Consider the following 25,706-nt stretch of genomic DNA (forward strand, 5'->3'; position numbering starts at 1 on the left):
AAGATGATAATAGTCATATCATGTCACTATATGATTGCATTGTGATGTTTATCATGTTTTTCATCTTATTGCTTGGAACGACGGTAGCATAATAAGATGATCCCTCTTAAAATTTCGAGAACGTATTCCCCTAAGTGTGCACCGTTGCGAAGGATCGTTGTCTCGAAGCACCACGTGATGATCGGGTGTGATAGATTCTAACGTTCGCATACAACGGGTGTAAGCCAGATTTACACACGCGAAACACCTAGGTTGACTCGACGAGCTTAGCATGTACAGACATGACCTCGAATACAAGAGACCGAAAAGTCGAACATGAGTCGTATGGTGGAATACGATCAGCATGAAGTTGCTCACCATGGTGACTAGTCCGTCTCACGTGATGATCGGACACGGGTTAGTCAACATGGATCATGCATCACTTAGATGACTAGAGGGATGTTGATTTAAGTGGGAGTTCATACTTAATTTTATTAAATGAACTTAATTGTCATGAACTTAGTCTAAAAGTTGTCTTTATAAATATTGTAGATGGCCAACGTCAACCTCAATTTCAACGCATTCCTAGAGAAAAACAAGCTGAAAGATGATGGTAGCAACTATGCGGACTGGGTTCGCAACTTGAAGCTCATCCTTGAAGCAGCTAAAAAGGCTTATGTCCTTGATGCGCCGCTAGGTGACCCTCCCTCTCCCGCAGCAGCCCAGGACATTCTGAACGTCTGGCAAACGCGGAGTGATGACTATTCTCTGGTTAGGTGTGGCATGTTATACAGTTTAGAAACGGGGCTCCAAAGGCGTTTTGAGCAACACGGTGCATATGAGATGTTCCAAGAGCTGAAGCTAGTTTTTCAAGCTCATGCCCGTGTCGGGAGATATGAAGTCTCCGACAAGTTCTTTAGCTGTAAGATGGAGGAGAATAGTTCTGTCAGCGAGCACATACTCAAAATGTCTGGGTTACACGGTCGTCTGACTTCACTTGGAGTCGAACTTCTGGATGATGCTATAATTGACAGAATCCTCCAGCCTCTCCCACGAAGCTACAAAGGCTTTGTGCTTAACTACAACATGCAAGGGATGGAGAAGACCATTCCCGAGTTGTACTCGATGCTCAAGTCTGCAGAAGTAGAAATCAAGAAAGAGCATCAAGTGTTGATGGTCAACAAGACCACTAGTTTCAAGAAGAGCAAGGGTAAGAAGAACTTCAAGAAAGACGGCAAAGCCGTTGCCGCGCCCGGTAAGCCAGATGCCGGGAAGAAGAAAAAGAATGGACCCAAGCCTGAGACTGAGTGCTTCTATTGCAAGGGAAAGGGTCACTGGAAATGGAACTGCCCCAAATACTTAGCGGACAAGAAGGCCGGCAACGTTAAAGGTATATGTGATATACATGTCATTGATGTGTACCTTACCAGCGCTCATAGTAGCTCCTGGGTATTTGATACCGGTGTTGTTGCTCACATTTGCAACTCAAAGCAGGAACTGTGGAATAAGCGGAAACTGGCAAAGGACGAGGTGACGATGCGCGTCGGGAATGGCTCCAAGGTCGATGTGATTGTCGTCGGCACGTTACCTCTACATCTACCATCAGGATTAGTTTTAAACCTTAATAATTGTTATTTAGTACCAGCTTTAAGCATGAACATTGTATCAGGGTCTTGCTTAATGCGAGACGACTACTCATTTAAGTCAGAGAATAATGGTTGTTCTATTTATATGAGTGATATGTTTTATGGTCATGCTCCGCTGGTGAATGGTTTATTCTTGATGAATCTCGATCGTGATGTTATGCATATTCACAGTGTGAGTACCAAAAGATGTAAAGTTGATAATGATAGTCCCACATACTTGTGGCACTGCCGCCTTGGTCATATCGGCGTTAAGCGCATGAAGAAGCTCCATACTGATGGACTATTAGAGTCTCTTGACTTTGAATCATTTGACACATGCGAACCGTGCCTCATGGGCAAGATGACTAAGACTCCATTCTCAGGAATAATGGAGAGAGCAACCGACTTATTGGAAATAATACATACTGATGCGTGTGGTCCAATGAACGTTGAAGCTCGCGGTGGCTATTGTTATGTTCTCACTCTCACCGATGATTTGAGTAGGTATGGGTATATCTACTTGATTAAGCACAAATCTGAGACATTTGAAAAGCTCAAGGAATTTTAGAGTGAGGTCGAGAATCAACGTGACAGAAAAATTAAGTGTCTACGATCTGATCGTGGAGGAGAATATTTGAGTCACGAGTTTGGCACACACCTAAGGAAGTGTGGAATCATTTCACAATTGACACCGCCTGGCACACCGCAACGCAACGGAGTGTCTGAACGTCGTAATCGCACTTTATTAGATATGGTACGATCTATGATGTCTCTTACCGACTTACCGCTATCATTTTGTGGATACGCATTAGAAACTGCAGCATTCACTTTAAATAGGGCACCGTCTAAATCCGTTGAGACGACACCGTATGAACTATGGTTTGGCAAGAAACCTAAGTTGTCGTTTCTTAAAGTTTGGGGCTGCGATGCTTATGTGAAGAAACTTCAACCAGAAAAGCTCCAACCCAAAGCTGAGGAATGCGTATACCCTAAGGAAACTATTGGGTATACCTTCTATCTTAGATCCGAAGGTAAAACCTTTGTTGCCAAGAACGGATCCTTTCTAGAGAAAGAGTTTCTCTCGAAAGAAGTAATTGGGAGGAAGGTAGAACTTGATGAGGTAATTACACCCCCTCTCGAACAGGATAGTAGTGCAGCGCGGGAAGTTGTTCCTCTGGCGCCTGCACCAACTGAAGAGGAAGTTAATGATAATGATCATGAAGCTTCGGATCAAGTTACTACTGAACCGCGAAGGTCCACGAGGGCATTCTCCGCACCAGAGTGGTACGGCAACCCTGTGATGGAAATCATGTTGTTAGACAACGGTGAACCTTCGGAATATGAAGAAGCGATGGCGGGCCCGGATTCCAACAAATAGCTTGAAGCTATGAAATCCAAGATAGGATCCATGTATGAGAACAAAGTATGGACTTTGGTGGACTTGCCCGATGACCGGCGAGCCATAGAAAATAAATGGATCTTCAAGAAGAAGACTGATGCAGACGGTAATGTAACCGTTTATAAAGGTCAACTTGTCGCAAAGGGTTTTCGACAAATTCAAGGAGTTGACTACGAAGAGACTTTCTCTCCCGTAGCGAAGCTGAAATCAGTCTGAATCATGTTAGCGATTGCCGCCTTTTATGATTATGAAATTTGGCAAATGGATGTCAAAACAGCGTTCCTTAACGGGAACCTTAAGGAAGAGTTGTATATGATGCAACCAGAAGGTTTTGTCGACCCTAAGGGTGCTAACAAAGTGTGCAAGCTCCAGCGCTCCATCTATGGGCTGGTGCAAGCATCTCGGAGTTGGAACATTAGCTTTAATGAGGTGATTAAAGCGTTTGGGTTCATACAGGTTTACGGAGAAGCATGTCTATACAAGAAAGTGAGTGGGAGTTTTGTAGCTTTCCTCATACTGTATGTGGATGACATATTATTGATGGGGAACAATACAGAAATGTTGGAGAGCATAAAGGCCTATTTGAACAAGAGTTTTTCAATGAAGGACCTTGGAGAAGCTGCATACATATTAGGCATCAAGATCTATAGAGATAGATCGAGACGCCTCATAGGTCTTTCACAAAGTGCATACCTTCACAAGATATTGAAGAAGTTCAATATGGAAAACTCAAAGAAAGGGTTTTTTTCAGTTTTTAAAGGTATGAGATTGAGTAAGACTCAGTCACCGACCACGGCAGCAGATAGAGAGAAGATGAGTATTGTCCCCTACGCTTCAGCCGTAGGCTCTCTAATGTATGCCATGCTGTGTACCAGACCTGATATAAACCTTGCCATAAGTTTGGTAGGGAGGTACCAAAGTGATCCCGGTATGGAACACTGGACAGCGGTCAAGAATATCCTTAAGTACCTGAAAAGGACTAAGGAAATGTTTCTCGTTTATGGAGGTGACGAAGAGCTCTTCCTAAAGGGTTACGTCGACGCCAGCTTCGACACAGATCCGGATGACTCTAAGTCACAGACCGGATACGTGTATGTTTTGAATGGTGGGGCAGTGAGCTGGTGCAGCAGCAAGCAAGAAGTCGTGGCAGCATCTACATGTGAAGCGGAGCACATAGCTGCTTCAGAAGCGGCTCATGAAGGAATTTGGATGAAGGAGCTCATCACCGACCTTGGAGTGGTTCCAAGCGTGTCGGGTCCAATGACACACTTCTGTGATAACATTGGGGCCATTGCCATAGCCAAGGAGCCCAGGTTTCACCAGAAGTCGAAGCACATCAAACGCCGCTACAACTCCATCCAGGACCATGTCCAGAGTGGAGTAATAGATATTTGTAAAGTACACACGGATCTGAATATTGCAGACCCATTGACTAAACCTCTTCCACGAGCAAAACATGATCAACACCATAATTCTATGGGTGTTCGATACATCACAATGTAACTAGATTATTGACTCTAGTGCAAGTGGGAGACTGTTGGAAATATGCCCTAGACAATAATAAAATGGTAATTATCATATTTCCTTGTTCATGATAATCGTCTATTGTTCATGCTATAATTGTATTAACAGGAAATAGTAATACATGTGTGAATAAATAGATCACAATGTGTCCCTATCAAGCCTCTAGTTGGCTAGCTCGTTAGTCAATAGATGATCATGGTTTCCTGGTCATGGGCTTTACATGTCATTGATAATGGGATCACATCATTGGGAGAATGATGTGATGGACAAGACCCAATCCTAAGCGTAGCACTAGATCGTATTGTTTGTATGCTAAAGCTTTTCCAATGTCAAGTATCTTTTCCTTCGACCGTGATATTGTGCAACTCCCGGATACCGTAGGAGTGCTTTGGGTGTATCAAACGTCACAACGTAACTGGGTGACTATAAAGGTGCACTACGGGTACCTCTGAAAGTGTCTGTTGGGTTGGTACGAATCGAGATCGGGATTTGTCACTCCGTGTGACGGAGAGGTATCTCTAGGCCCACTCGGTAGAACATCATCATGAGCTCAATGTGACTAAGGAGTTAGTCACACGATGAAGTGCTACGGAACGAGTAAAGAGACTTACCGGTAATGAGATTGAACAAGGTATAGGTATACCGACGATCGAATCTCGGGCAAGTTCTATACCGACAGACAAAGGGAATTGTATACGGTATTGATTGAATCCTTGACATCGTGGTTCATCTGATGAGATCATCATGGAGAAAGTGGGAGCCACCATGGGTATCCAGACGCCGCTGATGGTTATTGGCCGGAGAGGTGTCTCGGTCATGTCTGCCTGTCTCCCGAACCCGTAGGGTCTACACACTTAAGGTTCGATGACGCTAGGGTTAGAGGGAATTGTTATACGAGGTTATCAAAAGTTGTTCGGAGTCCTAGATGAGATCTCGGACGTCACGAGGAGCTCCGGAATGGCCCAGAGGTAAAGATTGATATATAGGACGGATGGTTTCGGACACCGGAAGTGTTTTGGGCATCACAGCGGTAACGTACCGGGACCCCCGGGCCCCCCTCCACCGAAAGGGGGCAACGACCTCGGGAGGCTAGATGGGTTAAGTGGGGGAGGGAACCAGCCCCATGTGGGCTGGTGCGCCCCCCCCCCCACTCAGCCCATGGCGCAAGAAGAGCGGAGAGGGGGGGAAACCCTAGCGTAGGTGGGCCTAAGGCCCACCAGAGGGGTGCGCCACCCCTCCTCCCCCCCTTTGGCCGCCACACCTCCCATCTGGGGGGGCTGCCGCACCACCTAGGGTGGGAACCCTAGGGGTGGCACCCCCTTCCCCTCCCCCTATATATAGTGGGCACTTTTGGCCATCGGGGAACAGACTTTTCCCTCTCCCTCGGCGCAGCCCTGCCCTTCTTTCTCCTCCTCTCTGCCGGTGCTTGGCGAAGCCCTGCCGGGAGACCTCGTCTCTCCATTGACACCATGCCGTCGTGCTGCTGGAGTTCTTCCCCAACCTCTCCCTCCTCCTTGCTGGATCAAGGTGCAGGAGACGTCACCGGGCTGCACGTGTGTTGAACGCGGAGGTGTCGTAGTTCGGCACTAGATCGGAATCACACCGCGATCTGAATCGCCGTGAGTACAACTCCATCAACCGCGTTCTAGTAACGCTTCCGCTTAGCGATCTTCAAAGTTATGCAGATGCACTCACCCCTCTCTCGTTGCTGGTCTCTCCATAGGAAGATCTGAATATGCGTAGGAATTTTTTTGAATTTATGCTACGTTACCCAACAAGTAGTTCATCACAGACCTGCAAGTGCCTGGCTAGTACCTAGATGGCAATCTATCTCTCTCACTTGATCTTCAATACAATGATCATCGCATCTTCGCTTTGATCCATATGACGTAATCCTTTTGTATGGTGCGTTTGTTGGGATCGGTGAATTGTAGGTTTATGTTCGGATTATTCATGATAAATATTTGAGAGTTCTGTAAATTCTATTATGATTCTTATGTTCATGATTATGATAGCTTCGTAATTCTCTCCAATCTATTGAAATAGTTTGGCCAACCCCATTGATATTTCTTCGGTGAGAGAGGTGCATTGTAGTAGGTTCAACCTGGGGAGTTTCTATATCCCAATTACAGAAGGGTACAAGATGCATTTTTGTGTTGCTGGTACTAAGGATAACACGATGGGGTTTATTCATATTGCTTTAGTGTACTTTGTCTACATCATGTCATCGCTCACCATGCATTACTCTGTTTTACTTGATACTCTAGATGCATGTTGGATAGCGGTCGATGAGTGGAGTAATAGTAATAAGTGCAGGTAGGTGTCGGCCTATTTTTTATGGATGCGATGCCTATATATGCATGATCATTGCCGTGAATATCACATAACTATCCATGTTTCTATCAATTACCCAATAGTAATTTATTTACCCACTGCTACGGCAACAAAAGTCCTTCCCCGGCAACGCCAGGAATTCTTCTTGCTACTTCTCTTGTTTGCGTAGGTTTTTCCCTTGAAGAGGAAAGGGTGATGCAGCACAGGAGCAGTAAGTATTTCCCTTAGTTTGAGAACCAAGGTATCGATCCAGTAGGAGGGTCTCGTCAAGTCCAGAGTACGTGCGCAAACACAAACAAGCTTGCACCCAACGCTTCAAAGGGGTTGTCAATCCATTCAAGATTCTTTGCAAAGTGAGATCTGAAGGCGGAAAGTGCAACGAAGTAAAAAGTGTAAGGCTGAAAATATGGTGTGGAGTAGACCCGGGGGCCATAGTGTTCACTAGAGGCTTCTCTCAAAATAGCAAATATTACGGCCGGTGAACAAATTACTGTCGAGTAATTGATAGAACCGTGCAAAGTCATAAAGATATCTAAGGCAATGATCATACATATAGGCATCACGTCCGAGACAAGTAGACTGATACTTTCTGCATCTACTACTATTACTCCACACATCGACCGCTATCCAGCATGCATCTAGTGTATTGAGTTCATGACGAACAGAGTAACGCCTTACGCAAGATGACATGATGTAGAGGGATAATCTCAACCCAATGATGAAAACCCCATATTTTTACCCTTGATGGCAACAACACGATGCGTGCCTTGCTACCCCTTCTGTCACTGGGTGAGGTCACCGCACGGTATGAACCCAAAACCAATCACTTCTCCCATTGCAAGAATCATAGATCTAGTTGGCCAAACAAAACCCACAACTCGAAGAGAATTACAAGGATATGAAATCATGCATAAGAGAGATCAGAAGAAACTCAAATAAGATTCATAGATAATCTGATCACAAATCCACAATTCATAGGATCTTGACAAACACACCACAAAAGAAGATTACATTGGATATATCTCCATGAAGATCATGGAGAACTTTGTATTGAAGATCCAAGAGAGAGAAGAAGCCATCTAGTTACTAGCTATGGACCCGTAGGTCTATGGTGAACTACTCACGCATCATCGGAGAGGTCATGGTGTTGATGAAGAAGCCCTCCGTATTCGAATCCCCCTCCGGCAGGGCACCAGAACGTGCCCCAGATGGGATCTTGCAGAGACAGAAGCTTGCGGCGGTGGAAAAGTACTTTCGATGATCTCCTGCTTTTTTGTGGAATTTCGGGGATATATAGGCGCATAACCTAGGGCAAAGGAGGTCCAGGGGGCACAAGCCTGTGGGCCGCGGCCTCCCCCCTGGCAGTGGGGTGGGGGCTTGTGGGGCCCCTAGGGACCCCCTGCCTTGGCTCTCAACTCTCCTGATCTTCTTCCGTTACAGAAAAAATCTTTTCGAGGATTTTATTCTGTTTGGACTCCGTTTCAAAGTCTCCTTTGAAAGGGGTCAAAAACATGGAAAAACAGGAACTGACACTTGGCACTGAGTTAATAAGTTAGTCCCAAAAAATATATAAAAGGCATGCAAAACATCCAAAGTTTGACAAGATAATAGCATGAAACCATCAAAAATTACAGATAAGTTGGGGATGTATCAAGCATCCCAAAGCTTAACTCCTGCTCGTCCTTGAGTAGGGAAGTGATAAAGAATGAATTTTTGATGTGGAATGCTACCTAGCATAGTTCTCCTTTGCAAATTCCTTCACGTGACATGAATGTTCAGATCCGTAAGATTCGAAACAATAGATTGCTATTGACATGAAAACAGTAATACTTCAAGCAAACTAGCAAGGTAATCATGAACTTTCAAAATGACAAGGCCAAGGAAAGTTATCCCTACAAAATCATATAGTCTGGCTATGCTCCATCATCCTCACACAACTAATGTAAATCATGCACAACCCCGGTATTGGCCAATTAATTGTTTTCGCACTCTTACTTCCTCAAACATTTTATAACTATCACGCAATACATGAGCGTGAGCCATGGATATAGCACTATAGGTGGAATAGAGTGTGGTGGTGGTTGTGAGACAAAAAGGAGGAGATGGTCACATTGACTCGGCGTATCAAAAGGCTATGGAGATGCCCATTAATAGATATCAATGTGAATGAGTAGGGATTGCCATACAAGAGATGCACTAGAGCTATAAGTATGTGAAAGCTCAAAAGGAGAACTAGTGGGTGTGCATCCAACTTGCTTTCTCACGAAGACCTAGGGCAATTTTGAGGAAGCCCAACATTGGAATATACAAGCCAAGTTATATAATGAAGATTCCCACTAGCATATGGTGGTGACAAAGCAAGAAGCTCTCAATCATGAAGGACATGGTGCTATTATGAAGCACAAGTGTGGAAAAAGATAGTAGCATTGTCCCTTCTCTCTTTTTCTCTCTTTTCCTTTTTTTCATTTGGGCTCTTAGGCCACTTTTTTTTCTCCCCTTTTTTATTTTTATCTTTATTTTTGGGCTCTTTGGCCTCTTTTTTTATTTCCTCACATGGGACAATGCTCTAATAATGATGATCATCACACTTTTATTTACTCACGGCTCAAAGCTCAAAATGATGATGACTCTATAGGAAATACCTCCGGCAGTGTACCGGGATGTGCAACGATCTAGCATGGCGTATGACGTTGAAACATCTCGCTAGCTATCTTATGATCATGCAATGGAGATACGAGTGACGGCACAAGTCATGAGACGGAACAGTGGGATTCGCATGGCAATATTGGAATGGCTATGAAAATGCCATAGTAGGTAGGTATGGTGGCTGTTTTGAGGAAGGCATGTGGTGGGTTTGTGCACCAGCGAGAATTGTGCGGCACTAGAGAGGCTAGCAATGGTGGAAGGTGAAAGTGCATCTATACCATGGACACACATTAGTCATGAATAACTCACATACTTGTTGCGAAAGTTTTTATTAGTAATTGAAACAAAGTTCTAAACGCATACTACGAGGGGAAGGGTTGGTAGGTGTTAACCATCGCGCGATCCCGACCTCAACACAAAGGATGACAATCAATAGATCAATTATGCTCTGACTTCCTAACATAGCGGTTGACCATACGTGCATGCTACGGGAATCACCAACTTCAACACAAGTATTTCTAGATTCACAACACCCTACTAACATAGCTCTTAATATTACCAAATCCACGTCTCAAAACTAATTGAGAGGAATCAAGACTTCTCTTTCTACTAAATGCACATGAAGATGGAGGTTTTTGCATCCTCTTTGGGTTCCTATCACCTTTGGGACTACTTTCATAGCATAAGCCAACTACGAAGTCACGCACCGCCATGCTCTAAAAGATATAAGTGAAGCACATAGAGCAAAATTATCTAGCTCAAATGATATAAGTGAAGCACTATGAGCATTCTAGCAAAATCACGATGAGTGCATGTCTCTATATCTCAAAAAGGTGTGCAGCAAGGATGATTGTGACACAACAAAAAGAAAAGACTCCTAAGATACAAGACGCTCCAACCAAAACACATATCATGTGGTGAATAAAAATATAGCTCCAAGTAATGTTACCGATGGATTGAAGACGAAAGAGGGGATGCCTTCCCGGGGCATCCCCAAGCTTAGGATTTTTGGTGTCCTTGAATTTGGCTTGGGATGCCTTGGGCATCCCCAAGCTTGAGCTCTTTCCAGTCCTTATCTCTTTGTCCATGAGAACATCACCCAAAACTTGAAAACTTCACAACACAAAACTTAAACAGAAACTCGTGATAACATTAGCACAAGAAAACAAACTACCACTTCTTTTGGTACTATAGCAAACTTGAATTCTATCTAAATTGGTGTTGGGCTACTGTATTCTCACTTTTCCATGGCTAGTAACCCCCGATACTAACCATAGTTTCATCAAAACAAGCAACCAACTCAACAAAAACAGAATCTGTCAAAAACAGACCAGTCTGTAGCAATCTGTATACTTCGTGTACTTCCGTTACCTCAAAAAATCTGAATAATTACGACTGCCTGAGAAAAGGGCATATCAACCAGCAGAAAAAATAATCGACTCAAAAGCTCTTTCTGAATAAAAATGAAAAATCATCTTGTGAGCGAAAAGTTTCTGTCTTTTTCCAGCAGGATCAAACAACCATCACCAAGACTAGTCATAAAGGTTTTGCTTGGCTCAAACACAAAAAGAAACACATAAACACAATCACAACAGAATTATTATGGTGTGGATGCAACAAAACAGAAAGGAAAAGATAAATTCATTGGGTTTCCTCCCAGCAAGCGCTATTGTTTAACGCCCTTAGCTAGGCATAAAAGCTATAGAATCACGTATCGTCGTCTTTGGTGCTCAAACCATAAGTAGCCCTCATCATGGATTCATAAGGCAATCTTATTTTATTTCTAGGAAAGTGTTCCATGCCCTTCCTTCAAGGAAATTGAAATCTAATATTCCCTTCCTTCATATCGATGATAGCACCCATAGTCCTTAGGAAAGGTCTACCAAGAATAATAGGGCATGTAGGATTGCAATCAATGTCAAGCACAATGAAATCCACGGGTACATAGTTCCTATTTGCAATAATAAGAACAACATTGATCCTTCCCATGGGTTTCTTGATAGTAGAATCAGCAAGATGCAAATTAAGAGAACACTCTTCAATCTCATTAAAACACAGAACATCACATAAAGACTTTGGAATCGCAGAAACACTAGCACCCAAATCACACAAAGCATTGAATTCATAGTTTTTGATTTTGATTTTGATGGTAGGTTCCCACTCATCATGAAGCTTTCTAGGGATAGAGGCTTCCAATTCAAGTTTCTCTTCAAGGGATTTTATCATAGCTTCGACGATATGATCTGTAAAGGCCTTGTTTTGGCTATAAGCGTGTGCAGAGTTTAACATGGATTGCAGCAAAGAAATGCATTCAATCAAGGAGCAACTATCATAATTGAATTCCTTGAAATCCACGGTAGTAATTTCATTACTACTCAAAGTTTTAACATCTTCTACTCCACTTTCAATGCTTTTAGCATCAAGATAGATAGACTCCGAATCATTGGGGCACTTTTCAACCAAAGTGGATTCATATCCAGCCCCATAATCATTAGGTTTGACACAAGAAAACAAAGATTCAATGGGAGTCACACCAAGCACTTTAAGATCTTCGTGATTCGCATCACGAGAGCACGCCTTTTCAAGCCATTCATGTCTAGCACGAATTTGGGCGGTTCTTTCTTGGCTCTCAATCATGGAAAAATGCATAGATTTCAAAGTTTAATCCATGTTGATTTTGGGAGGAGCACATCTAACTTTCAAAGCATCAACATCACTAGACATTCTATCAACGCTCTTAGCCAAATCGTCAATTTTGAGTAGCTTTTCCTCTGTGAACGCATTGAAAATCTTTTGAGAGTTGATGAACTCTTTGATATTACTCTCTAGATTAGAGGGTAATCTATTGTAATTTCCATGAGTATTGTTGTAGGAGTTGCCAAAATTATTAGAGGAGTTACTAGGAAAAGATCTAGGAACATAGTTTCCTCTAAAAGCATTGTTGTTGCCAAAGTTATTCCTACCAACAAAATTAACGTCCAAGCTAGCGTTGCTACTCTCAATCAAAGAAGACAAGGGCATATCAATAGGATCTAAAGGAGCACTTCTACTACCAACCAAATTCATTAACTCATCCATCTTAGCACTCAACGAGTTAATTTCTTCTATAGCGTGTACCTTCGTACTAGTAGGTGACCTTTCAGTGTGCCACTGAGAGTAGATTGCCATGATGTTGTCTAGGAGCTTTGTGGCTTCCCCTAACGTGATTTCCATGAACGTTCCACCTGAGGCGGAGTCCAAGATATTTCTAGAAGCGAAATTCAAACCAGCGTAAAAGATTTGAATAGTCATCCAAAGACTCAAGCAATGAGCGGGACAATTTCTAATCATTAATTTCATTCTCTCCCAAGATTGTGCAACATGTTCATGATCAAATTGCTTGAGATTCATGATATCATTACGGAGAGAGATGATCTTAGCCGGTAGAAAATACTTGGATATATAAGCATCTTTGCACTTATCCCAAGAATCAATACTTTTTTTGGGCAAATAAGAAAACCAAGTTTTTGCGCGATCTCGCAACAAGAAAGGAAAAAGCTTCAATTTAATCACATCATTATCCACATCTCTCTTCTTTTGCATATTGCAATGCTCAATGAAGGTATTGAGATGGGATGCGGCATCTTCACTAGGAAGGCCGGAAAATTCCTCTATCATAACAAGATTCAGCAAAGCGGCATTGATTTCGTATGACTCCGCACTAGTGGCAGGAGCAATCGGAGTACTAATAAAATCATTATTATTAGTATTAGAGAAGTCACGAAGTTTTGTGTTTTCATTCATGGAGACTTCGGCAAGCAAGCAAGCACACAAGCGATTAAAGAGCAAGCGAGAAAAAAGGCAAATGAAAAAGGCAAACGAAAAAAGGCAAATTGGTGAAGTGGGGGAGAGGAAAATGAGAGGCAACCAGCAAACAAAGTAAATGCAAGAGATGAGTTTGCGACACCTACTTGGATGAGTTCTTGACTTGACCTTCCTCCCCGGCAACGGCGCCAGAAATTCTTCCGCTACGGCAACAAAAGTCCTTCCCCGGAATGCCACGAATTCTTCTTGCTACTTCTCTTGTTTGCGTCGGTTTTTCCCTTGAAGAGGAAAGGGTGATGCAGCAAGCAGTAAGTATTTCCCTCAGTTTGAGAACCAAGGTATCGATCTAGTAGGAGGGTCTCGTCAAGTCCAGAGTACCTGCACAAACACAAACGAGCTTCCACCCAACGCTTCAAAGGGGTTGTCAATCCCTTCAAGATTGTTTGCAAAGTGAGATCTGAAGGCGGAAAGTGCAACGAAGTAAAACGTGTAAGGCTGAAAATATGGTGTGGAGTAGACCCGGGGGCCATAGTGTTCACTAGACGCTTCCCTCAAAATAGCAAATATCACGGTGGGTGAACAAATTACTGTCGAGCAATTGATAGAACCGCGCTATGTCATGACGATATCTAAGGCAATGATCATACATATAGGCATCACGTCCGAGACAAGTAGACCGATACTTTCTGCATCTACTACTATTACTCCACACATCGACCGCTATCCAGCATGCATCTAGTGTATTGAGTTCAGGACGAACAATGTAACGCCTTAAGCAAGATGACATGATGTAGAGGGATAATCTCAAACCAATGATGAAAACCCCATCTTCTTACCCTGGATGGCAACAACATGATGCGTGCCTTGCTACCCCTTCTGTCACTGGGTGAGGTCACCGCACGGTATGAACCCAAAACCAAGCACTTCTCCTATTGCAAGAATCGTAGATCTAGTTGGCCAAACAAAACCCACAACTCGAAGAGAATTACAAGGATATGAAATCATGCATAAGAGAGATCAGAAGAAACTCAAATAAGATTCATAGATAATCTGATCATAAATCCACAATTCATCGGATCTCGACAAACACACCACAAAAGAAGATTACATCAAATAGATCTCCATGAAGATCATGGAGAACTTTGTATTGAAGATCCAAGAGAGAGAAGAAGCCATCTAGTTACTAGCTATGGACCCGTAGGTCTATGGTGAACTACTCACGCATCATCGAAGAGGTCGTGGTGTTCATGAAGAAGCCCTCCATATCCGAATCCCCCCTCCGGCAGGGCACCAGAACGTGCCCCAGATGGGATCTTGCGGAGACAGAAGCTTGCGGCGGCGGAAAAGTACTTTCGATGATCTCCTGTTTTTTTGTGGAAGTTTCGAGGATATATAGGCGCAAAACCTAGGGCAAAGGAGGACTAGGGGGCTCACAAGCCTGTGGGTCGCGGCCTCCCCCTGGCCGCGGTGTGGGGGCTTGTGGGGCCCCTGGGGACCCCTGCCTTGGCTCTCAAGTCTCCTGATCTTCTTCCGTTACGGAAAAAATCTTTTCGGGGATTTTATTCCGTTTGGACTCCGTCTCAAAATCTCCTTTGAAAGGGGTCAAAAACATGGAAAAAACAGGAACTGGCACTTGGCACTGAGTTAATAAGTTAGTCCCAAAAAATATATAAAAGGCATGCGAAACATCCAAAGTTTGACAAGATAATAGCATGAAACCATCAAAAATTATAGATACGTTGGAGACGTATCAAGCATCCCCAAGCTTAACTCCTGCTCGTCCTCAAGTAGGGAAATGATAAAGAATGAATTTTTGATGTGGAATGCTACCTAGCATAGTTGTCCTTTGCAAATTCTTTCACGTGACTTGAATGTTCAGATCCGTAAGATTCGAAACAATAGTTTGCTATTGACATGAAAACAATAATACTTCAAGCAAACTAGCAAGGTAATCATGAACTTTCAAAATGACATGGCCAAGGAAAGTTATCCCTACAAAATCATATAGTCTGGCTATGCTCCATCATCCTCACACAACTAATGTAAATCATGCACAACCCCGGTATTGGCCAAGTAATTGTTTTCGCACTCTTACTTTCTCAAACTTTTTATAACTATCACGCAATACATGAGCGTGAGCCATGGATATAGCACTATAGGTGGAATAAAGTATGGTGGTGGTTGTGAGACAAAAAGAAGGAGATGGTCACATTGACTCAGCGTATCAAAAGGCTATGGAGATGCCCATTAATAGATATCAATGTGAATGAGTAGGGATTGCCATACAAGAGGTGCACTAGAGCTATAAGTATGTGAAAGCTCAAAAGGAGAACTAGTGGGTGTGCATCCAACTTGCTTGCTCACGAAGACCTAGGGAAATTTTGAGGAAGCCCATCATTGGAATATACAAGCCAAGTTATATAATGAAGATTCCCACTAGCATATGGTGGTGACAAAGCAAGAAGCTCTCAATCATGAAGAACATGGTGCTATTATGAAGCACAAGTGTGGAAAAAGATAGTAGCATTATCCCTTCTCTCTTTTTCTCTCTTTTCCTTTTTTTTCATTTGGGCTCATAGGCCACTTTTTTTTCTCCCCTTTTTTATTTTTATCTTTATTTTTGGGCTCTTTGGCCTCTTTTTTTTATTTCCCCACATGGGACAATGCTCTAATAATGATGATCATCACACTTTTATTTACTCACGGCTCAAAGCTAAAAATGATGATGACTCTATAGGAAATGCCGTCGGCAGTGTACCGGGAAGTGCAACGATCTAGCATAGCGTATGACGTTGAAACATCTCGCTAGCTATCATATGATCATGCAATGGAAATACGAGAGTGACGGCACAAGTCATGAGACGGAACGGTGGGAGTTGCATGGCAATATATCTCGGAATGGCTATGAAAATGCCATGGTAGGTAGGTATGGTGGCTCTTTTGAGGAAGGCATGTGGTGGGTTTGTGCACCGGCGAGAATTGCGCGACACTAGAGAGACTAGCAATGGTGGAATGTAAAAGTGCATCTATACCATGGACTCACATTAGCCATGAATAACTCACATACTTGTTGCGAAAGTTTTTATTAGTAATCAAAACAAAGTGCTAAACGCATACTCCGAGGGAAGGGTTGGTAGGAGTTAACCATGGCGCGATCCCGACCTCAACACAAAGGATGACAATCAATAGATCAATTATGCTCTGACTTCCTAACATAGCGGTTGACCATACGTGCATGCTACGAGAATCACTAACTTCAACACAAGTATTTCTAGATTCACAACACCCTACTAACGTAGCTCTTAATATTACCAAATCCACGTCTCAAAACTAATTGAGAGGAATAAAGACTTCTCTTTCTACTCAATGCACATGAAGATGGAGTTTTTTGCATCCTCTTTGGGTACATATCACCTTTGGGACTACTTTCATAGCATAAGCCAACTACGAAGTCACGCACCGCCATGCTCTAAAAGATATAAGTGAAGCACATAGAGCAAAATTATCTAGCTCAAAAGATATAAGTGAAGCACTATGAGCATTCTAGCAAAATCACGATGAGTGCATGTCTCTCTCTCTCTCTCAAAAAGGTGTGCAGCAAGGATGATTGTGACACAACAAAAAGAAAATACTCCTAAGATACAAGACGCTCCAAGCAAAACACATATCATGTGGTGAATAAAATATAACTCCAAGTAATGTTACCGATGGATTGAAGACGAAAGAGGCGATGCCTTCCCGGGGCATCCCCAAGCTTAGGCTTTTTGGTGTCCTTGAATTTGGCTTGGGATGCCTTGGGCATCCCCAAGCTTGAGCTCTTTCCACTCCTTATCTCTTTGTCCATGAGAACATCACCCAAAACTTGAAAACTACACAACACAAAACTTAAACAGAAACTCGTGATAACATTAGCACAAGAAAACAACACGATGCATGCCTCGCTACCCCTTCTGTCACTGGGTGAGGTCACCACACGGTATGAACCCAAAACCAAGCACTTCTCCCATTGGAAGAATCATAGATCTAGTTGGCCAAACAAAACCCACAACTCGAAGAGAATTACAAGGATATGAAATCATGCATAAGAGAGATCAGAAAAAACTCAAATAAGATTCATAGATAATATGTTCATAAATCCACAATTCATCGGATCTCGACAAACACACCGCAAAAGAACATTACATCGGATAGATCTCCATGAAGATCATGGAGAACTTTGTATCGAAGATCCAACAGAGAGAAGAAGCCATCCAGTTACTAGCTATGGACCCGTAGGTCTATGGTGAACTACTCACGCATCATCGGAGAGGTCATGGTGTTTATGAAGAAGCCCTTGGTATCCGAATCCCCCTTCGACAGGGCACCAGAACGTGCCCCAGATGGGATCTTGCGGAGACAGAAGCTTGCGGCGGCGGAAAAGTACTTTCGATGATCTCCTGATTTTTGTGGAATTTTCGGGGATATATAGGCGCAAAACCTAGGGCAAAGGAGGTCTAGGGGCCCCACAACCTGTGGTCCGCGGCCTCCCCCTGGCCGTGGGGTGGGGGCTTGTGGGGCCCGTGGGGACCCCCTGCCTTGGCTCTCAAGTCTCCTGATCTTCTTCCATTACGGAAAAAATCTTTTCGGGGATTTTATTCCGTTTGGACTCCGTTTCAAAATCTCCTCTGAAAGGGGTCAAAAACATGGAAAAAACAGGAACTGGCACTTGGCACCGAGTTAATAAGTTAGTCCCAAAAAATATATAAAAGGCTTGCAAAACATCCAAAGTTTGACAAGATAATAGCATGAAACCATCAAAAATTATAGATACGTTGGAGACGTATCTCCCACCGTATGCTATTTTTATGAGAGGTGCCACTAGGGAAAATTATTGCCCCATGGTGTATTCACCATATATTTACAAGACCTTGAGTACCTTGCTGACATTTACTTGTTTTCATTTTATTTTGCAATTTACAATTATCTACACATCTCGCTTGCTTGCAAACAACGATACCAAGGGGATTGACCACCCTCTTGCTCGCGTTGGGTCCAAGTTGTTTGTTCTTTTGTGTGTAGCCCCTGAAGACGGATGTTGTTGATATTTCTATTGGTTCGATAAACATTGGTTTCATAATTGAGGTAAATACTTACCCACATTGTGCTCCAATAACACGTTCCTCTTGGGAAAACCCAACGCAGGTCACAAGTATCAGGAAGGATTTCTAGCGTCGTTGACGGGGAATATCATCACCAACTACCGAGTAAATTCATACAAATTTTCATTCACTTGTTCCTCTTTTTATTTCCTGGTATATTTAGTTTGTCTCAAAAAAAATACAAAAATACTTATATTTGCTTGTCACTAGTTTACTTATTTTCTTGCTCGGTTACCATGTCTCAAGATAGATTCTACACTGCCTCTTACTACCAAAGAATGTGAGAAATAGATGGTTCTATGAAAACCTTCATGACTCTGCAATATGAGCACAGTAAATTCTTTGCTTCTGAAATAAAGGAACAATCAACTTTTCTAGTTCTATTAGAAAACAACTTGATGAAGTTAATAAGGAAGTGTCTAACCTCTAATCTCAATTTTCTCACACTCAAGAATTGTTACGAAAATCTTCGATAATCAAACTGACTCCTCGTTGATTGGGTTGGTTTCCCTCCAAGCTTAAATGGTGTTGTAGGACAACGATGGCAAGTATTTCCCTCAGTTATGAAACCAAGGTATCAATCCAGTAGGAAGATCCACAAGATTATGTAAGTGGTACCTGCACACAAATAAGAAATCCTCGCAACCCAACGCGTGTAGAGGTTGTCAATCCCTCGTGGGTAAAATAAAATGGTAAAAGGATAGATTGATAGATGCAAATAGAGTGATGGTAAACAAAATGTAGCAAGGTAATTTTGGGTTTTTGATAATAAAGATCTAAAAATAAAAGAGCAGATGAAATGGAAACGTAAATAGAAAATTAGGTCTTGCAAATGGATAATGTAAAGTAGACCCGGGGGGCGTAGGTTTCACTAGTGGCTTCTCTCGAGAAAATAGCAAACGGTGGGTAGATAAATTACTGTTGGGCAATTGATAGAAGAGCGAATAATTATGACGATATCCAAGAAAATGATCATGTATATAGGCATCACGTCCAAGACAAGTAGACCAACTCCCGCCTGCATCTACTACTATTACTCCACACATCGACCGCTATCGAGCCTGCATGTAGTGTATTAAGTTCATGGAGAAACGGAGTAATGCTTTAAAAACAATGACATGATGTAGACAAGATCTATTCATGTAGGAACAGACACCATGTTTTTATCCTTAATAGCAACAATACATGCATGCCATATTTCTTTCTTTCACTGAGATTGAGCACCGCAAGATCAAACCCATCACAAAGCACCTCTTCCCATTGCAAGATAAAAAGATCAAGTTGGCCAAACAAAACCCAAATGTTGAAGAAGAAATACGAGGCTATAATAATCAAGTATGGATATAATTTCATAGATCTGATCATAAACTAAGAGTTTATAGGATCGCAACACACACACAACAAAAGAAATAGTTACATCAAATAGATTTCCTAGAGACCATTCTATTGAGAAGAAAAACGAGAGACAAATCCATCTAGCTACTGCGTACGGACCCGTAGGTCTGATATGAACTACTCACACATCATCGGAGGAGCACCAATGAGGATGGTGAACGCCTCTGTGACCGTGTTCCCTTTGGAACGGGCTCTAGACTGGATCTCGTAGCTTCTGGAACTTGCGGCGGCTGAAACAATTTTTTGTCTTCTCCTCTAGGGTTTCTCGAATATTGGGGTAGTTATAGAGATCAAAGGTGGTGGAGGATGTGCCCGAGGCCCCCACTACCCACTAGGGTACGCCAGGGGCTGAGGGTGCGCCATGGTTCCTAGAGGGTCGCCTGGGCCTCCCCTAGTGAGCATACTTGGTCCTCAAGTTTCCTTCTAGTCCAAAAAAATCTCCAAAAAGTTTCATGGCATTTGGACTTTATATGTTATTGATTTTTGCAAAGGAAAAAACAACAACTCGCACTCGGACAATGTCAATAGGTTAGTCCCAAAAAATGATATAAAGTTGCTATAAAACGATTATAAAACATCCAAGAATGATAATATAACAACATGGAACAATCAAAAATTATAGAAACGTTGGAGATGTATCACAAATTACTCTAGTAAATAGGATGGCGCTAAACAAGAATGTTTCCCCATTACGAATCATGATGAAGATCTTAGAAGGATTGGTACTTCTCCTATTGAATCTTTTTTTACTTCTCTGAATATTAATGGTAAGGGGACTCGAGATGAGTCAACTCTTATTAAGGATCATCTCGTTTGCTTGGAGGGTGATGATTTTGATGCTAAAATTGAAAAAGGTGGGTTCGAAGAGGTTAAAACTTTAACTAGTGATGTGCCCACTATCTTAGATTACAAGGAATTTAATTATGATAACTGCTATTTAGTAGAATGTATTTCCTTGCTGCAATCCATTATTAGCTCACCCAATTCTTATGAACAAAAAAAAGCTTTTCTCAACATATAGTAGAAGATATGGTAAAAGCTTATGATGAGAAACTTGAACTTAAAGTTTCTATTCCTAGAAAGTTGCATGATGACTTGGAATCTACTATAAAAATTAAGATAAATACTAAAAATGCTATTCTTTGTGTGACCTTGGTGCTAGTGTTTGAACTATACCTAAATCTTTATGTGATGTGCTTGGTCTCACTAATATTGAAGAGTGTTCCCTAAACTTGCATTTTGCAGATTCTACCATTAAGAAACCCTTAGGTGGAATTAATGATGTGCTTATCGTTGCAAATAAAAATTATGTGCATGTATATTTCATTGTGCTTGATATTGATTGCAATCCTATTTGTCCCATTATACTTGGAAGACCCTTCCTAAGATCTATAGGTGCAATCATTGACATGAAAGAGGGTACCATAAGGTTCCAATGCCCATTAAAGAAAGGAATGGAACACTTCCCTAGAAATAGAATTATACCCTCTTATGTATCAATCATGAGAGCTAATTATGTGTGGAGTTTCAAAGATGACAACACTTGAAACTATGCAATATGCCTAGCTAGGGGTGTAAAACAATAGGGCTCGTTGGGAGGCAACCCAATAGTTATCTTTATTTTTGGTTTTACTTTCTGTTTGTTTGTGATAGAATTATTTTTTTCTACTATAATGATTGTGTTTTTATGTTTTAATTGGTGTTTGTTCCAAGTAAAGTCTTTTGGATAAATTGTATGATGAGTAGAATTATACGGTGCAAAAATAGAAACTTTAATGTCCAGTGCAGAATTTCTCTGATTTTACTGGAACGTCTTCTTAAGATGAATTTTTCAACAGTAGTGATATACAAATTCTTCAGGTCGTCCTAAATTTTGAGAATGTTTTGAGTTAGAGAAGTATGACGATTAAATGTATCTTTACAAATTGTTCTGTTTTAGGCAGATTCTGTTTTTTGCTTGCATAGTTTGCTTGTTTTGATTATGCTATGGATTGTATCAAGTGTTATAAACAATGTAGAAGTTATAATAGAGTACCTTACGTGTCACATCCCTGACACCTTAAGCAAGTTAGTCTTGTGCTCATGTCTTCTTTGCATTTGCATCTAAGAATTTTCCACCAAGAACAAGAAAGTGGTAAAGGAAAAACTCAAAACCCCACTACTTTAAATAAAGGAAATCTCAAACTAGTTAAAATCAATGAACCCAAAATGGCCTCAAGAAATGTTCAAACTTTCTGATAAATCATGAAAGTAAATGAGCATTGAAGAAAACCATTTTCTTGACACTCTAAGCATTTTAAATTAATGCAAAAAGCTATTGGTTTCAAATTTGAAATTTGAAATCAGAAACTTTAAATCTTCAAAAATGTTGAAAACTTTATGAATGGTTGGAAATATTCCAACAAATATTCTAGGGTGCTTAACATAGTTTTTACAATTTATTTGGGAGTTGAAACAAATAGAAAACCAGGGAAATAGCAAAACAGAAACAAAAACAGAAAGAAAATGAAAAATCCTTACCTGTCGCCTAGCCTGGCCCAGCCCATCTTCCCCAGTCGTCTCCTCCCCCGCGCCAGTAGGAGCAGGAGGTGGCCGCCGCGTTCTCCGGCGCGGCCACGCACCTGTGCGCCTGCCTGGCCGCCGCCTCGCGCTGGCAAGGCCGGGGATAAGCTCCCCGAGGCCGCCCCTATCCATTCCCAGCGCCAGTTCTCCCCCTCCTCTCGGATCTCTCCTCCCTCCTTCTGCCGCCATTGGAGCCCGAGCAAAGCTCGAGCTGCCCGTGCCCCTAGCCATAGGATCCCCTTGCTGAGCACGCCGTTAGCTTCGCCTCGTCGATCTGGTCCTCCCTGCAGAAGCCGAAGCCTTCCCGAGCCCTGCAACGCCCTCGGCACCGTCGTCTTCAACCTTCGGCCGCCGGTGAGCTCTGCTCGATTTGTCGCCCTCAGCCCTTCCCCGAGCCGTCTAAGCCCTGCTCTACACTCCCCGTGAGCATGCGGTCATTTCCCCTAAGCTCTCCCCGTCGATCCCCTTCCCTAGGCTTAGTTCCATCGGAGCCCCACGAGGACCGCCGCTGCAGCTCGTCGCCGGCAGCCCTCCGGTGACGGGTTGGTCAGTCTGAGGCCACCAACAGCCTCAGGACATCATGTAGATGCGTTCAGTGCCCAGCCCCACGCGTTTTGCCCCTGTATTCGATGGCTTCGACGATGGCCGAACTTGGTCGCCGCCAAGCTCGTCGCCGGCGTTGATCCTGGCCACCCCTGCCCCTGGGGCTTGTCCCATCGTGCGCGCCATCGAGTGGTCGTTCCTCCCATGGTCTCAGCTGTGCGTTTGGCCCTCTGTGCGTCATTTCCGAGCCCCCCCCCCCCGACGTTCTGGTGCTCGCCGGAGGCTCCCCGCCGGCGAGGACGACCTCGCCGCCGGTGGATCTCGGCTGGCCTGAGCCACTAACTGGTGGGGCCAATCTCTGGTAAGATTAGAGATAATAAAAATAAATCAGTTAAATTAATAAGACACTGACATGTGGGTCCAGTGAGTTTAATTAACTAAATAGGATTAATCCTAATCTAAAAATTGCCAAAGACACTGACCAGTGCGTCCCACTGGTCAGGTTTGACTTTCAACGGCCAGATGGACCTAGTGATGTCATGATGATGCAGTAAAAGTATTTCCAGTATAAAAATAATTCCAGAAATGTTAAAAACTTCAAAAATTCATAGAAAATAATTTGTAACTCCAATGAAAATAATTTATATATGAAAAAGTATCAGAAAAATTCAAGGAATCTGAATATGCTATTTTCAATCATGTTTGAAAAAGTTACAGAACCCAAACATGTAGATTAATGAATAAGCCAATTCTTATAAATACTTTATAAATGGAATTTGGAAAATATTCAAATTTCATTATGAATGACATGATCACACACTGTTCTAATTACAAAACAGTACCTTAACATGACATCTCATGCATGTTAACATCAAGTTGATATGAGCATGAGGTCGAATGAATTAAATCGGTATCCGAGAATACCTCGTTTGAATTGATATTCGAATGTGATTCAAATCAATTTCAAACCTAATACATGTTGATTATAATAGTTTATCACCTTGCATTATCATGCCGTGCTCATGCATCATCTTGTTTGCATATGATTGTTATTGATTGTTGCCATTCATCTCGGTAGGCTCCGCACCCCCGGATTCCACCGAATATCCATCTGACGGATATTGTCCCTCCTCTCAGCAACAAGGCAAGCAACCATTTTGATCATCCCGATAAATCCCATGTTCTTGCTCCTGCACTTATTTATTGCATTAGGATCAAATGCTTCAACTGATTTTGCCACGTTAGTTGAACCCACTTCCTTTGCATGACCTAACCTTGTCACAGTAAATAGCCGAACCTTGCAACCTAGCATACCTGGTAGTTTCTTGAGCCATGATGTGCCTTATCCTTCTATGCATGCTATGCTTAGAGTTGTGTATGGTCTGTCATCTGGGAGATGAACAGAATTGTGAGAATGTGTTCGGTGAGCAAAGGTTGTGTGTTGAACATGATTTGGTAAAGGTACCGGTGAAAGGCTGTGTAGGAGTACATGGCGGGTTGTTTCATTGGAACCGTCCTTAGGAACTGAGTTCCGTGTATGTAATCCAAGACTAGATACTACCACATGTTGGGCCCTAAATATGACCCCGCTCGGCCTATTAATCGCTTAGTACTCGGTCCAGGAGTTGCAAGTAGTTTCTGGTGTTTATAGTAATGCTGGAGGCCGTGCATGGTGCTGACCTGAGAGGTGGGCCGTGATGCGGTAGGCAGTGGCACGGTGTACCAAGTGGCACCCGGATGGTGGGCTTGGGAACCCTGCGCACATCGTTTGAGGCCGTGGCGGAAACCTCGGCCGGACTTCCGTACGGGTTACTCTCAGATAGGCGATAAACCTGGACCAGGTACTAGTGTCGTTAACGGTCGTGGCCGACTCCCTCGCTAGGCTTCCGCTTGAAGGTTGCCGAGGTGCATGACATGCACATGGCGATAAGTGGCGAGAGCGTGTGTGACGAAGTACACCCCTGCAGGGTTATGATCTATTCTAATAGCCGCGTCCGCGGATATGGACTACTTGGAGACATATGTTGTTCATAGATAACTTAAATGTCTACTCATAAAATTGTCAAGATAAGCGTGAGTGTCATGGACGGCATTTCCGTATGGAGACGGGATGATTCCACGATGGTGTATTGTTGTGGTGTTAGTGGACTCGTGTGCGAGAAATCAAGTTGTCAAAATTATTTAAAAATGCAAGTTGTCTAGGCACGAGTCAAATGCTGGCTTTCCGCATGAAACCCCACAATACCTTTCTGATACCTTGCGTGAGTAGTTAGTTATCCTAAAGTCTTGCTGAGTACCTTCGTACTCATGTTTGCTTAATAAATGTTGCAGAGGTCGCTAATGACCCTAATGGATGGTTCTTCGTAGACATTGACGACGACGAGTAGCTGGTGCCCCAGCTACGATCTGGCCCTACGTTGGATCTGTAGTATAGTCAGGCCATGTGCCTTCTAGTTGTCCTGTCTGTACTCAGACAGTTTAAAACTCTTCCGCTGGCTTGTAACTGAATGACTGTTATTATGGGTCGTGAGACCCTTAATGTGTAATATTATGTGTGTGGCTCTTCCGAGCCTCTTAAATAAAGTTTGTATGTTTATGGTTATGTTGTGATGCCATCGATGTATCTATACATATCGGTATGACATGCGTATGTGTGTCGTACTTGATATGTATGGGGTTCGATTACCTAGTCGTGAACTTTAGTAGCACTCCTTACAAGGAAATGCCCCTTTGTGATCCAACGAGCCTTGGTAGTTC

The sequence above is a fragment of the Hordeum vulgare genome, chromosome 1H (assembly GCF_904849725.1).
Source record: "Hordeum vulgare subsp. vulgare chromosome 1H, MorexV3_pseudomolecules_assembly, whole genome shotgun sequence".
Lineage (NCBI taxonomy): Eukaryota > Viridiplantae > Streptophyta > Magnoliopsida > Poales > Poaceae > Hordeum > Hordeum vulgare.